Source organism: Urocitellus parryii, chromosome 1, assembly GCF_045843805.1.
Source record: "Urocitellus parryii isolate mUroPar1 chromosome 1, mUroPar1.hap1, whole genome shotgun sequence".
NCBI lineage: Eukaryota > Metazoa > Chordata > Mammalia > Rodentia > Sciuridae > Urocitellus > Urocitellus parryii.
In genome coordinates, this window is record NC_135531.1 from 69,535,547 (window position 1) to 69,541,087 (window position 5,541).

Below are 5,541 nucleotides of genomic sequence, written 5' to 3' on the forward strand. Positions count from 1 at the left end.
TCATGGACTTCTGTCACTTGTTCCTCAATAAATTAAACAAATTAAAGTAAGACAATATTGTCTACCCAATGAAGCATTTAGTGACCAAATTTTCAGATTTCTGGGTAAGGAAGGTGTACTCCTAATATTGACAAGTTTTCTCAAATGCAGATAAAAGCAGTTGAACCCTGGAGCCAGCACCAAACAGTGGATGATGGGATTAAATAAGAGTGGCAGAACTAAAATTTCTCTACTTATAAAATTGTGGCTTCTGGGGATTTTTCTTTAAAAACACAGGTTCTGTAGTTAAACTTAGTGGAAAACCCATGCAAACAGACCATTTATTAACAGAGTGATTTTATCAGTCAATGGCCAGGAAGGCCAGTTTTCTTTGTCTACAAAATAAAACTCAAATTAGAGGACTAAGAATTAAAGGAAACATTACATGAAAAAAAAATACTTAGGCAAAAGTATAATGCATAATGGTTTGGTAGTATCACGCTAAATTTATACACAAATGGACTCCCATTGTTATTGTTTCTATCATCATCATATTGAAGCTCTAATCAGTCAATAGGTAGGAAAAGAAATATAAAGCAAAAATATCTGAAATGAAAAAGCAAAACTATTTTTATTTGAAGATAAAATGGTTGCTTATGTATAAAAATAAAGCATTCTATTAAACAACACAAAGAACATAAATTTAACAAGATCATAGGATATAAAATCACCATATCAGAACCAATCATTTCCTATGTGTGAACTGAAAATAATTAGAAAATTAAACTTAAAGCTACATGTGGTGGTTCCAACTACTTGGAAGGTTGAAGTAGGAGGATTGTGAATCTGAGGTCAGCCTGAAACACAACAAGACTCTCTTGACCCTATCTTTGCTGAAAGAAATTAAAGAAAGCCTAAATGAATGGAGATATATTATGAAATTATTGATGAGATTATATAATGAAATGAAAAACAAGATATTTTTAAAATGTCAGTTCTTCCAAAATTAATCTAAAGTTTCAGTGTAATTCCAGTGAAAACCAACCCTGGCTAATTTTGGTTAAGTGTCCAAAATAGAAGGTCTAGAAATGGACCCTTACTAAAGTAGAAGTCAATTTTTAACATAAGAAACCATTTTTAACAGATGATGCACCACCAACTGAATAAATATATGAAGCAGAAAATTGAATTTTGACCTCACACCATACAAAAAAAAATTAACTGCAGGTTATTCATTCTTATATATAAAAGACAAATCTTTAAAATTTTCTGAAATAAAATGGAGAAAAAAAAACATCATACCTTATGAGTACACAAATATTTACTAGGCTGATGGGAAAAAGCAATTGAACTTTATCAAATTTAACATATTTGTTCTCAAAAGGTATGATTAAGTAAATGAAGAGATATCTCATAAAGTGGGAAAAATATTCATAAAACATATCTGTCAAAAACATGTGTCCAGAACATATATACAATGCAATTGTTTATACAATTATTTTAGTATTTCATATTTGTACAATATATAAATGTTTATATAGTCTGATGACATGATTTGTTAGATGTATTTTGTGAATATAAATAGTTATGTGCTTCATAACAACTACTATGGGTAACTAGGCTACATCATCTTGGTTTGTGTAAGTGCACACTAATGTTCACACAATGTCAAAATCACCTCATCATGATGATGTGTTTCTGAGAATGTGTCACTGTCATTAAATTACACACAACTGTATTCATGAATGCATATAAACCTTTACATTTAAATGTTTTTGTCAATGAATTAGTAATGGTATGTTATACTTTATTCACATATTGATTTGTTCAACAGGTTGTTCATTGATTTTCTAATTTTATTAGTCACAGTGCTAGACATTTTTCCTGTCCATATGAAGAATAAGATTTACTTCATTCAGTTTGTCTTGGTCTCTTCCTCTATGCATAATAAGATTAATGGTTTGAATGTATTATATATTTATTGGGTTTAAAGGCTCTTTGTTGAATATACATTACACATTTGAACTTTCAGAGCACTCCTACAAAGAATGCAAAGAAAGTATTTTCATTTGGCAAGTTACATATTGCAACAAAATGTGACTTGCCAACTGTTTTATAAATAAAATTTTATTGGCACACTACCACATCCTTTTATTAGGAAATGTCTATGACTGCTTTTTGCTATGATGTACAGTTGAACAGTTGTGATAGAGAAAATATGATCTACAACACTAAAATATTTATTACTATGTGACCCTTCACAAGAAATATTTGTCGCACATTGTTCCAGATTAATTCAGAAAGTAAAAGCTAACACTCCTTCTGCTAAATAATCACCCTAACATCACCATTTCTTCACTGTTGCATTCTCTAAATACAGAGAATGACTAAAGTTACTCCTTTATGATGCAATTACTTGGGAGTACAAGGAATAGGATGAAAAGATACAATAATATCCATTCACATTAATAATATGAGTAGATATAAGTTTAATAATATTAATGCTACTATTATTAATATGAATGGATAGAAATCTTTTCTGGCAAATGTAACACACTTTGCCCCTCAATAGCTATTTTATGGTTAATGAGATTAGAATCAACCCATCAAACCTTGCTGTGGATTTTTAAGATTGAGATCTTTGATGTCATTCTTTAAGTTGGCCACTTCCCTCATACTTTATGTCACTTTCAGTAGGAAGTATTTTATCTGTTTCTGAGAGGAAAGCAGCATTCTAAACAGGAATAATGGGTGACACACTTTTTCAAAATTAATACGTATCTCATTGCCATTAAGACAAGAAAATTACTATTGCAGACAATCATCACTTACAACTCTAATTGCAGACATTCTAAATTATCTGTTTAGGAAAATTACCTTTAGGATATTTGAGGACTGCTTTGAAATATACAAATTACAGATTGACAAGATTTTTTCCAAGAAACTAATCAATTATATATGAATACAGCTTGATCAACAGTTCAAAATAAGAAGTTGCTACATTAACTTTAAAGATAGTATGTTTTATTTTGTTGCTTATATATAATGTTTGTTTTTAAACAGCTCAGACATGTCTGACAGATCTTAACTCAGTGCCTTACTCAGGACAAACTGTTGACTTTAATGAATGAATGATTTAATGAGTGAATTAAAAATTAGTTAAGTAACTAGAAGAGAAATCTGTAGAGACACAAATTAGGTACCTTAGTAAAGAACTGATGTGAAAGCACGTTTTATATTTAAAATTTTAATCTTCATGATGTCAGAATCTTCCTGACTAGTGTCATCCTTCACATCTCCACCATTTCCAGAGCTTGGCACTCATCATTTGTATCTATAGCATATCGTGGCTACTTTAACATTCATTGACCTTTGCTAAAATAATATTTTATCTCTCCTACAAGACTGTAAACTACCTTAAGGTCAAGATCTGTATTTCCAATAACCTAGCATCATATTTAATATCTAGTGTTGTACCACATAATATGCATTTTACATTGTTGAATTAATTTTAAAAACTCATTAGAAAGGCAGTGGTTTGCTATACAGAGGTTGGGAGGGCTAGGGAAGGTTGGCCCTCAGGACATGATACTGCTTCCTGAAGATGAGAAAACTTTCACCACGACGAAGGGAAAGGGACATAGTTTAGGCAAGAAGAGTATGCAAATCCATAGAAAGTTCAAAAATTTAAGAGACTATTGCAAGTTATGATATGAGAGGGTAAAGCTTGAAAAATGTCAACGCAGCAGATGTAAAGAAAGGTAGGAAAATACTGGGTTGGCAAAAGTTGGTAGTTAGTGACTGGTGAATGTGAGGATCAGGAGTCTATACTGAAGTCCAATTTCTTATTGTGTTATGAAACAGGGAGGAAAAAAGATAAACTTGATCAGGAGTCAAAGGTCTCTAATGGGCTTGCAAAGGGATATGCCAACTTAAACAATAGACCTTAGAAGAATATATATATATATATATTCTCGTACTATGACAGAAAGAAAAGTATAAGTATTGAATTATTGTACACAGTCATTTTGTAGATAGCCCCTCAAGAAAGCCAAACAATGAATGGTGGCAACATTTTCCAGTTGACATACATTTTGTACAATCATCTATTTCTATCTGTTGTTATGCAACAAATTATACCAAATTTAGTGGCTACCTCCCACTTGAAAAATATATTGATCTTCTCTTAAAATTCCCCCAAATTCATATCATACTCTGGCACTGGATTCAAGCTTGAGATCAATATCTTGTTACATAAATCAAATACATAAGTGGATGAGGTTCTTTAGGATCAGTATCCCTTGATGGAAAAACTATAAACTTAATAACTGCCCACTACATATCCAACAGTAAACAATAGATATTCCCATTCCAAAAAGGAAATATGGGGGCATCCAGACAATGTGGCATGCTTATAATCTGAGATACTTAGGAGGCTGAGACATGAAGATCACAAGTTTGAGGCCAACCTGAGCAATATGTGAGACCCTGTGTCAAATTTTTAAAAATAAAAAGAGTTGGGGATGTGATTCAATGGTAGAGTGCCTGCCACTGCATCCAACCCTAGTATCCCAGTACCACAAAAGAAAGAGGCAGGAGTAGGGTTGCAATAAATAAAAACAAAAATCCTTTCTATGAAGAAATTCTGAAATTTAACTAGACATGTTTCCAGTTTCTTGATTAGGACCCAGTTCTGCTCTCTGGGAATGACTCTGTTATCCTTGGCTTCAATATTTGAGTCATCATTAGTTTTCAATAAGAAATGCCCTGTTTTCACAGCAAAATAGTTTTCTTATTCCTACATAAAAAATTTTAGGGGTTCATGTGGGAGGACCAATCTTACACGTGACTGAGTCACTGTCCCCAGCTGGGTGCTGAGGCACTCAGTCACAGAAATGTGGCAGAGCTTTCCCCACCCTTCTTGGGTTCTAGGGTCCCTGTCTTGTGCATGGGTGTGTCTTGCTACAGCCCCATGGGTGAAGCTATGCTCACCTGTTCCTTTGTGATGTAACCCCTTGCCCTGTTTAGGATAGAATCTTCCATGGAAGTGCCTGGTGTGTGTCCCCTTCTCTTACTGTGCCCTTGGGTGGGGCCTACCCAGGTGTCAGTCAACCTGCTGACAGTGGACATCATGAAGATAGACTCAGCCCCCTGAAACCTGACCCCTTGCCTCATTTGAATAGCTTCTCCTCAATAAAAGGGGTCAGCACATGCTCTTGCTCTCTCTCTTTCTTTGGACCCTTAAGATCAGAGGAGCAGTCACAGCAACCCCAAAGAAAAAGGTACTTGTGTCTCTTGTGTGGTTATTTTGTGTAGCCCAGTTAGCCCAGTTCAACTGGAGTAACCCCTGAGCCTTTTAGTCACGCCAACAGAAACCCGGCAGGTTCAAATACCTATTTTTGCATTAAATCATGTCTGTTTCTGTAAATGTAAGCTAGTATAATGTCTTTAACATTCTGTGGGCTTAAAATAAATCAGGCTATGTTATGGTTTAGATATGAGGTATCTCCAAGAGCTCACATGTAAGAATGCAGGAAAGTTTAGAGGTAGAATAATTAGGTT